Here is an 11,701-nt window from a genome sequence, read left to right as displayed (position 1 = left end):
TCTGTTAATGCGCTACAGTATCAACATTAATAATGTATAGTTATGTATCATCTTAATTTATTGCTGCCATTAACTTTATGTTCATTCTCAGTTTTTTCTCTCCTTAGAAGCTACATCAGTGTTTCTGTTTAGCTGCGGCACCTTCCTGAAGGAAGCCATCGCCTGGGCTGTTGCTGATAACTTCCTTTTCTCTCTCTATTGAAGGTAGACATGGCCCTGTTTAAAACTTTCTCTCTCCAGGATAAAGCAACTGAAGGAGATACTGCTGCAATTAACTTTATGCACTCTACTTTCCATCCTGGTTCAGAGCTTAGATGTTCAGCTGTGTTTCTCTACTAGATGAAGCCACTGAAGGAGCTACTGTTGCCAATACCTCTAATTGTTCTTTGACATAGAAAGTACTCCTGGATCAGGGCTTGTGTGATTTTGTGTGCGCATGCTCTGTTCTCTCAAGCCCTAAGTTGGTGGTGTCAGTTCGCCACTCACACTGAGCCTGGTTCTGGTTCAGCTGGAAGTTCCTTCCTGTTAAAGGGCAGTTTTCCTTTCCGCTGTCGCCACATGCTCCTTCAGGAGAAGGGATTGCTGCAAAGTCAGAGACTTGATGCAATCGGCTGGGTTTCCTTAGATAAAAACATTTTTACAAGTTGGCTGCATTGTTTTATTTATAACAGCATCAAGTTGGAATTGATGTATGAAACTATATGATTTGATTTGAATATATATTGCTGTGTATAAACTGGAACAGTTAGCGCTGTGCCTTGTGATGGTAATTGTTGAGAACTATTGACAGATGTGTTAGAGCTTGTTTAATTAAACGTTCTGTTTCTTATGAAGAAAAACAAAAATGATTCATCTCAGCTGGATGAATGTATTTTGAAACATTTGAAACATTGTTCCAACACATGAAGAAGAAAGTTACTCCTCTTGGCTTTTAGGCCAACCATTGCATCCATAACATGAATGTGTGTGAAAATCCCAGTCGATCAGCAGTTGGAATTGCAACTGCCATTCCACATTAAAGGTCACTTAAATCCTGTTTCTTCCTCATTCTGATACTCAGTTTGAACCATAGCAGGTTGTCTTCATCACATCCAGATGCCTAAATGCATTGAGTTGGAGCCATCTGATTGGTTGATTTCTGTTTACATGCAGTCAAAAAGGTGTATCCGATAAAGTGGCTGTTGAATGTATAGCCTGCATGAAGCTGGTGGTGTATTTTGACAGTGTAATATTCATAGTAAACCAGGTTTTCTAGTGTTTAGGCAGCAATGAAAATACTTGAACTATGCCGTTTGACTCTGCAAAGGAGAATTTAGAGATGCTGGATTATTAACCAATAGGTAGACTTTTAAGATTGAGGGATCACCTGCATTAAGGTGCTAAATAGATCAACGTTTATATTCTGATACCACTCTTTATCATTTTGAGCTGAATATTTCATAATATTTTCGTCACACCTGGTGCCACTTATAGCAGCAGGCTGCTTTTAATTCCGTTTTAGTTCTTAGCTAGAAGTAAAATGATCAGATGTGGTATGAAAACACTCACTAATAGAAATGTTTTAGAACTAAGACAAGCAGCCAGAAGGAAATGTCTGAACCTGGACCGCCACTACTCTGGTCCACCTGCAGACCAGTGATGCTTATATCATCATATGAGCTGGAAAGGGTTGAAATGTTTAGAACATCAACAGAGGCGTTGTTACGATCTTGAAACATTGAAGGTTTAGCCCAGTCTAGAAATAGTTGAATTTTCATACAACAGCAGAATAAACTTAAAATACTTTTATTTTATTATAATACTGAACATTCCCGGCCTGTAAACTGGTTTCTTCTAATGAATGTGAATTAAAAAATAAATGTGAGCAATGCTTTATGTGTATGTTTTTACTGTTGGCGGCCGGAATAAAGGACAAAGACAAATAAACTAAATATTTTGTTTTATTTTGCTCATTCTGTCTGATGAAAGTCTTATAAAGGAATCAAACAATGTTTTTCCTTCTTTTAATCAGATGACATACTAAAAGCAGAAATATTTTGTTCATTTTATTTATGTTGAACAAAAAATCGGTTTTATCACTGTTTAACTTCTTTAATTGTGTTTAAAATGTATTTTGTGAAGATTCAAGGTGTTATTTTTATGTCTTGTTAAGTTTGTATTTTTAGATTATTTATTTAATTGTTACATATGTTTATGTTGAATTTATAATTTCGTTCCTTCTCTTATTTGATTCATTTTCATCCTCTTTTGCATGTTCAGCTTGGCTCCAGAATGGGTCTGAATTTAAAGGTAGTGGAAGATGAAGGTGCACCACCTACTAGCGGCCAGAAGGTGGGGCTGAAGATCTTCTCAGGCTGATCTGCAGGTACATGTGTGATTTTTTTTAGAAGAAGAGGATGTCAAGTCAAGGAGGAGGAGGAGTATGGAAGACAAGTCCCGCCATAATTAAGAATATATACAGAAATACATAAATGCTGAATAAATAAACAATCATAAAATTGAATGCACAAAAAATACAGTAAATAAATAAATGTAGGCAGTAATTCAATTATTCAATGAGACATAAATGTACATTTCTAATTTAATTAGCTTCTTTATTAGCTTCTTTATTTATTCACGTTTGTAATAATTACCTTAATTTTGTATTATCATCAAAAGTTCAACTTTATTTATTAATGATTTTTAGGTGTATGTTATAAGATTTTCAGTCTGTTTTATTTTTCCTTTGTATTTTTTTTTAACTCTATTTATTTGTTCAATGCTATTTATTTATGCTTGTGCTTTTTACATTTCCGTATGCATTTCTACCTCATTATGGAAATAAGGAGAGGGTGTGTCTTTAGGTGTCAACTTCTGCCTATTGGCTGGTTAGCTTTAGCGTGCAGAGATGCAATCTACATGGCTTTTCATCACCAGAAAGCAAAATGCACCAGTCCTGCAGAGGGCAGAAGTTTCCTCTTTCCTTCTAACGAGCTGCTGATCACCCCACTGGACCTCCATCTGCTTCACAAACATCTGATCAGGTCTGCAGAGTTTATTTTCATTCTGATATTTAAATATTCCACCAGAACTATTTGGATCAGGTCTTTATGTGCAGCTCCCTCCATGATTTATTTCATTCTCATCCTCAGACAGGAAGAAGTTACGGCTGACAGAGAATAAAACCATCAGAACAGCAGGTAACTCAGCAGGTTTCTTCATCCAGAATGTGCTGATGTTTGCTGCTTAAGAGCTTACAGGTACAAGACAACACTGCCTGTGAAGGACATCCACATGAAGACGTCTTCTGATGTCCAAATGTGGTGGAAAAGTTGCAAGAGTTGCTTAAATGGACTAAACTAACCTGACTTTCTCATTTGGACCAGACCTGTGGCCTTAAGATGTTTCCTTTTCAATGTCTAATTCTAGACTGAATAAACCCAGACAAAAATTAGTCATTATGACATTTTAACAGATATCCGTGTTTGGAGGGTAGTTTGTATCCAACATAAAGACAATAAAAATGAAATCAACTAGAAGCAGCAGCTTTCACTTTTTGTTTGATTCAGATGTTATTCTGAGGCTGAGAAAGAGAAATTAGAGACCGGTTACACTGAACTGAAATGATTGAGATTCGTTTCAAATTTGAAACATTTGTGGGTTAAAATGACCATAAACAGCAAACCAGTCTAACCTGATTGTAAAGCAAAAGTAAAGGTTAGTAATTAAAGCTAAAGCGTGTTTGTCTGAGAAGAACTTTCTGAAGGGCTGCTGTTGATCCTACAATAACAGCCGTCGAGGCTCTGATCCTCTAGCATTCTCCTGGACTCAGTGTTAGCGGAGGTTTTTGCAGGTCATTTGTGTCATTGTGTCTTGATATCAGATGCTCAAAGCAAAAAGCACTAAAGACAGGTTAGCTCAAACACAGCCATCACAATGAACAGGTGGGAGAATGATGCCTTCTGTTTGCATCTGTGGGCTAAAATATGAACTAGATTTTCTGACATGAACACAACGTCCACAAAGGTGACCCAAGATGTAGGTCTCTAAGGATGAACATCCTCAAGTATGAGGTTAAAAACATCTTGGATCAGACAGTCGTCACATGCAGACTAAAAAAATCTGTAATCTTTCAGTTTTTATTCAAAATGAAAATATATCCCACTCTTATATATATAGTATATAAATATAAATACTCTTCTTTCAAATACATCAAAGTTGTTTGATCATCACTCAAACAATGTTTTTATCAAACATCCAATTAATATACAGAAATGTGTCAGACAGATTCAAAGTCAGTTACATTCCAACTTGATCCTCGATATCAAACAGTGTTTAAAGTTCAGTTCATTATTCCAACTAGTAACATATTTTCTATCTAAGGAAACCCAGCTGACTGGATCGAGTGACTTTGCAGCAATCCCTCCTCCTGAATGAGCACGTAGTGACAGTGGGCTATCAATTGCATTGTGTCATTAACTTTGCAACAATCCCTCATCTTGAGCATGCATGTAGTGACAACAGAAATGTGAAATCCCCTGAAATATTGGTGAAGATGAGAATTAACTCTTCCTCAGGCTCACCCATTGAAACCTCTACAGATCATTCAGAAAATGTCCAAACTCCTGCAGTTCCTCTTCATGTTCCTCCTCTGGTTGCATTAATCCAACCCTATAATGTAGTGCTGCCCACAGAGGGACTTCAGTCCTAAAGTCTGATGCTCATTATGGACCTCTATGTTCCTCTTAGGACCATCGTCTGGTTCTGTTATCACTACAAGTTCCATTGTGGAGCAAGCTTTCAGAGTGAGGGGTTTTCCATAGAAAACTTTCACTCCTAACACTGACTTTGGACTGCTGGACTGGTTGTACCGGGACTCTGTCCTTTTAACATATTTTAAAGGTTTAGCAGAGTTTCTCAAGATAATGAAGGTTGAATGTGTCTTTGTATTTTAGCATCATTGCTATTGTCTGTTTTATAGAGATGGCGTCCCAATGCCAGGCTGGCTTGGGAATATTCACCATACTCAGGAGCTGAGTCCAGTGTGTCCAATCTTTACCGCTACCTGACAGTCAACAGCACGTCTCTGAGTGCAAACCTCAACAATCTGCTGAAGAAGAAGTTTAAATGTGACATTACTAAGATCGGTAAATATAATTTGTATTTTAGCAGCTTGTTGTGGAAGGGGATGGTGCTAAACCAGTTCTACTGGAGACTGATTGGTTTCAACACCACGACCAAAGAAGATGAACATGTGCAGATGTTCAAGAAGGTTTCTGAAGCTCAGTTAGCAGCCATAGACTACTGCTTGCAGAACTATGAAGATTACATGAAGAAAGATGTGGTGGAGACTGTCAAAGGACTCAGCACTGATGACAAACAGGCCATCGCTCTTAAGGTGAAAGAAGTTCTGGACCAGAAGTACAACTGGTACAACTGGGTGGTGGTGGTATACAACAAGGCAAACAAAGACAATCATTGTGCTTGGTACCACTGAGATTGATGGAGGAGACACCATTGTGCTTGTGAGACACTATCTCAATATAACTGTGACTTATCCCACATATTTTAAGGAAACTGCTAAAAAAGGTTTCAGCAATGAATACTATAAGAACATCAGAATAGATCAATGCTACAAAAGCTATTGGGGTGTAATTTATTTATCTGTAGGAGAGTTTTTAAATGAATATGCCAAGATAACATGTCACCTATGATGAAGACTTTGCAGAGGTCCCAACACCTCTTTATCATGTGGACTGCTATTGGTTTCCTGCCGGTGGTAGGGTTTCCATACGGTTCAATGATCAGATGCATCTCTGCACATATTATTCATGTCGGAACAATGGACAATGCAAGAGATTCCTGGACTCAAACAATGGTTTTGTCAATGTCCCACTGGACTCTGGAGAACACTATGAGCAGCACATTGACACAAGAACAGCCCCAAAAAAGGATGCCATATTTCCCCCCAGGCTGAAAGACAGATGTCGCATTTCTTAGATTTCTGCAGAATACTGAAAGATGACATCAATGTTTCAATTCCAACCAACTGCTAAAAATGTTACGAAAAGAGGTCTTTGACAGAAAGAAACAAGAACGGATAAAATCCCCAGGATTCCCTTGTAACACAATAAACCTCCACCAGATGGCGCCACATCTGTGTCCTGACTGTTAGAAGCTGGTCATCATGACAAGATGTTACTGTCCACCAACTCCTGCAATCTTCTGGTTTTTGTTGACAGGAACCATCCATGTTTTAGTAAAATGATTCTGAATTAATGACTCAATGAGGCGATGCTGTTTATTCCTAATGTAAATCAACATTATTTGCATCTAAACTTAAACAGAATTCAAACATTTTGTGATATTCTAAAAAATTATCATAAACAAACTTTGCTCCTTCTGTCTGATGAGTCTTTTATAAAGGAATCAAACTAACTCAGTTTTTCCTGTTTTAATCAGGTTTGATCTGAAAACCAAAAATATTTTGTTCATTTTATTTCTGAGCTAAAAATCTGTTTTATCACTGATTAACTTTTGTCTTTATAATGTATTTAAGAAAGGATCAAGGCACTAGTTTGATGTCTTGTTTTGTATTTTTATGTATTTTATTTAAATGCTAAATATGTTTATGTTACATTTATCATTTCATTCCTTCCCTTACTTCTTTCATTTTCATTCCCTTTCAGATTGTTCATTCATCTAATTCAGACCTGGAACTGGACCCAGAGGACATTGATAAATAAAGAGAGGATCAGCTGACGGATCCTTCATGTTCCTCAGATCCTCTTTCAGGTTTTGTTGATTTTTTCCCTTGTGTTTCTAGATTTATAAGCCTGAGTTTTATTTGGTTCTTTAGTCTCTGCTTTAGTCATAATTAAAACACAAACTCTGTCCAATTCCCTGTGAGGGTTTAGAAGCAAGTAATTTTATTTATTTATTTCATGAATGAAGACAGAAGGGTCCGTCACTATAACAGATTGTAAGAAAGTCTGACACATAAGACCCATAAGAAAACATGGGTTAAAAAGCACAGCTTGGTGTCTAGCGTGCTGGGGGTTGTAGGAAGGAGGAGGCGGGTCTTCGGTTGTACCTCAGGTCTTTTATGCCCTCAGCAAAATTTTTGTGTTGCTCATCTTTGTCTTTAGTAATCTCAGAAAGATGGGTAATCATTCATTGTCTACAACCGCCATTCCATAGAGAGTTGCAGGGGAATTGAAGGCAATATCCAGCTGTTCCTGGGTGAGAGGTGGGGTACACCCTGGAGAGGTCGTCAATTCATCACAGAGGAAGACAAACTAAATTCATTTAAAACACAACATTGCAAGATAAAAGATGTAATGCCCCTTTTCCACTGGCTTGATTTGGTCCGCCTCCTATGTCCTGTGTTGTGCTGCATAACCGTGCAGTGGAAGTGCACCAATAAACACCTTTTCATTCCTTGTAGCCCCATCCAGCTGCCACTGAATACTATGATCGCCAGGAAAAGATTGCATCTAATTGTCGCTCCAAGGGTGACTTTTCCGGTTGACTGTGAGAACTCTGACTCTCGCTCAGTTGAATGCACGCTTGAAAATGGCGGTTGTTTTTTTATACCTTGGTCGACTCTTACGCCTGGGCACGCCCATGGCCAATTAGTGAACAGCAGTCTGTTCACGTTACATATGGTCCTGACTCAGCCTCAATAGTACCACGTCTGAAGCCAGCACTAAAAAACTAGGTACCGCTACTGAAAAAATAGTAATGGCAAAGCTCACAAAGCAAGCCGAGTGGAGCTGAGTCAGGCCAAATCAAGCCAGTGGGCATTTGATATGCAAACTCTTATAAGTAGCACCTTCACATACTGAATCAACCAGTTTGCCAGTCACACCCAAAACTAGTTGTTAACATGCAAAAGGAGGACCATCAACCTTACAACCTATCGTTAGTGAAATGATGAGATTGACTACTATTGACTCTGCAAAATAACAACATTCTCACCTCATATTATTATCACCTTTTAGTCTTGGACCTGCATAGAACCCTGATGTTTATAATGAACCGATCTCTGGCGCAATGAGAATAAACAGCTTTATTGTCCTCAATTAACTTGAAGGCAAAACTCCAAGGCCACAGACGACCCTTTCTTCAAAGTGCAGCCCATCTTCATGGCACTAAATGAAATCTGTCAGTGTCTAAGGATTTGCCAAAGAGAACAACATCTAATCAAAATGACTTTGAACTCTGCGTTGCTCCAATGTTAAATAAATAAATGTTTTGAAATAAAAAACAAATCCATCCCCCCCTGTAGGATTTGGTCAAGCCTTGGAAGGAGGACTCGCAGAGTTTCTGCTTAAGCTGGTACTGGTTTTCATTCCTTTTTTCTTTTTCCAAGCCAGTGGAAGTGCATTGTGCTGAAAATGGTTTGTTTGGCAAATAAAATTTACAGCAAAAAAACAACAAGTAATGCAAAAATCATCAAACACTCAAACTAAATTCATATCAACCAAATTCCAAGATAGCACTAGGACCCTGACTATGGAGAGCTAGGCCCCTGACTATGGAGAGCTAGACCCCTGACTATGGAGTCCTAGACCCCTGACTATGGAGCGCTAGACCCCTGACTAAGGAGCGCTAGACCCCTGACTAAGGAGCGCTAGACCCCTGACTATGGAGCGCTAGGCCCCTGACTATGGAGCGCTAGACCCCTGACTATGGAACGCTAGACCCCTGACAATGGAGCGCTAGACCCTGACTCTGGAGCGCTAGACCCTGACTCTGGAGCACTAGACCCCTGACTATGGAGCGCTAGACCCCTGACTATGGAGCGCTAGACCCCTGACAATGGAGCGCTAGACCCCTGACTATGGAGCGCTAGACCCCTGACTATGGAGCGCTAGACCCCTGACTCTGGAGCACTAGACCCCTGACTATGGAGCGCTAGACCCCTGACTATGGAGCACTAGACCCCTGACTATGGAGCGCTAGACCCCTGACTATGGAGCGCTAGACCCCTGACAATGGAGCGCTAGACCCCTGACTATGGAGCACTAGACCCCTGACTATGGAGCGCTAGACCCCTGACAATGGAGCACTAGACCCCTGACTATGGAGCACTAGACCCCTGACTCTGGAGCGCTAGACCCCTGACTATGGAGCACTAGACCCCTGACTATGGAGCACTAGACCCCTGACTATGGAGCACTAGACCCCTGACTCTGGAGCGCTAGACCCCTGTCTCTGGAGCGCTAGACCCCTGACTATGGAGCACTAGACCCCTGACAATGGAGCGCTCTACCCCTGACAATGGAGCGCTAGACCCCTGACTATGGAGCGCTAGACCCCTGACTATGGAGCGCCAGACCGCTGACTATGGAGCGACCCTGACTATGGAGCGCTAGACGCCTGACTCTGTAACGCTAGACCCCTGACTATGGAGCGCTAGACCCCTGACAATGGAGCGCTAGACCCCTGACTATGGAGCGCTAGACCCCTGACAATGGAGCGCTCTACCCCTGACAATGGAGCGCTAGACCCCTGACTATGGAGCGCTAGACCCCTGACTATGGAGCGCCAGACCCCTGACTATGGAGCGCCAGACCCCTGACTATGGAGCGACCCTGACTATGGAGCGCTAGACGCCTGACTCTGTAACGCTAGGCCCCTGACTATGGAGTGCTAGGCCCCTGACTATGGAGCACTGGTACACTGTGCCTCAGGAGGCTCAAATTGCAAAATCCCCCAAGAGGGAGCTTCTACTCCAGACATTATACTGGAAGCTCCTCCTATAAGACAAACCACCATTAATTGGTATTCATTCAAGATAGCAAATGTACAAATAGTTCAATACACACGGAATAATTATTAATATTCAGATATGCGTCTATTCTTTTTTTAATGGTATAGCCCACACAAACACCCCTAGACAGTCATTACAAATGGAACAACCCATACCCAGCTTGTCTATATAATGCTCTGGAGGCCTGCTGTCCTGCCCTGGAAAGACACCTCAGGTAAGACGAAAACAGAAATACATGGTAACCCTTTATTTCAACATCAAATAACTTAAGAACCATCAGAATCATTGTGTCCACTGCAGAGTACAACTCAAACAAAGGAGCACAATCCTAAAAGCAGGCCAGATGTAACCAAATTTAAAAAAGTTGTTTAGTCATTGGTTGTCTGTCTCTACGTGTGTAAGGTACTTATCTGAAGGCATGGGTCACCCCATTACACAACCCCCCGATTTATTAACACAAATAAGTCAACTCAAAGTCATTTCAATCAACAAATTCTTTACTATGCTAAAACAATCCAACTAAACTACCAAGCAGAATTAAAGAATAACGACTAATGGGCTATGTACAATATAAACAAGTGTATTAAAGATGATTGAGAACCATGACTGAAAGAGTGATGCAACATTAACATGAAATGTTTATGTTTGAGAACCAAGGATTATCTTGAAGAATCTGGAAATGAAGTTAAGTTAGTCTTGGAACTAACTTAGGCAAGAATCAGCAAACCTTTAGACAACCATTCACAATGCAAGATCAGATAAAATATTATTTTAATAAAATAATTTTTTAAAGAATGATCTGCTGAATAAAACCAATCTTCTGGATGACTAATTCTCAACGGTGTCTCATTAGATGTCTTTATTTATTAAAGTAATATTTAAAGAAATATTATTAAGGGAATATTTGGAAAGGAGCCAAATCTTTCTGGAGAAATGGGGCTGAATGGTGTTTCATTAGCTGTTAGCAGTTAAAGCTAATAAAAGAAACTGATAGTTTAGCACCAGAATCAAACACACACCTTTAAAATACCGTTAATAAAAAGGGTTACAATGCATAAGCGCGGACGGCGCGTTATGATCAATCTTCTGTGTTTAAAATCACCCTTTAAATAAAGTTTGTTTTAACTTTTAAAAAAACACAAACACAGAACACAACCTGAGCACGTGTGCTGCAGATAGCCTGCTAGCTCTAAGATAGCTGAGCAAACTTCATAAAATGAAAGACGTTTAGATCATTTCAATCTAAATCTTTCTCTGCCCAAACCTAACCTCTGAACCATGCTGAGGAAAAGCTGCCCAGGGCGGCGAAGTTTGAAGAAACGTCCACAGTCAACAAACCATTACAGCTAACTTCCTTACCTGTGGGGAGTGGCTGCCCGTTACCGTGACCACGGTGATTTGGCTCCTGTTGTCATCCTTTCAGACCGGAAAAAACTACTCTACTGGGGACTTCTCTGGAACCCAGTTTGCCTCTGCAGGACTCAGAGAGAAAGTAAATCAATGCTTATACCTTAATTTACCCCTTTTTATGAATGAATACCGGAAAAACAAACAGTGATTCATTTGTACTTAACTTGTGCATATGATCACGTGATCTTATGACACCGTTGGATCCAGTTTGAAAAGTTTATGTCTGTTTGCCAGCAAAGAGACATGAGTGCGCTGTGCCTCCGCTGTCCCGATGTTCACCAGTGTGGAAGAGGCAGGATGTAGCAAGAGCGGTGCTTTTATTTGGACAGTGACTTCGCCGGAAGTCCGCAGTTACCCCGTTTCCTGGCTGTGCTGGAAATAGGTTAAGGCAATTTAATTTGAAAGTTCCAGTAAAGTTTGTACTGGCACTTTGTAACCATGGCTGTGGTCCCGACACTGACAAACAGACATAACTCTTCAAACTGGATCCAAGAGTGCTATATGATCACACACTCGTATGCAATAAGTTAAGTG

The sequence above is a fragment of the Girardinichthys multiradiatus genome, chromosome X (genome assembly GCF_021462225.1).
Source record: "Girardinichthys multiradiatus isolate DD_20200921_A chromosome X, DD_fGirMul_XY1, whole genome shotgun sequence".
Classification (NCBI taxonomy): domain Eukaryota; kingdom Metazoa; phylum Chordata; class Actinopteri; order Cyprinodontiformes; family Goodeidae; genus Girardinichthys; species Girardinichthys multiradiatus.
The sequence above is the reverse complement of the archived record's forward strand: the minus strand, read 5'-3'. Positions refer to the sequence as shown.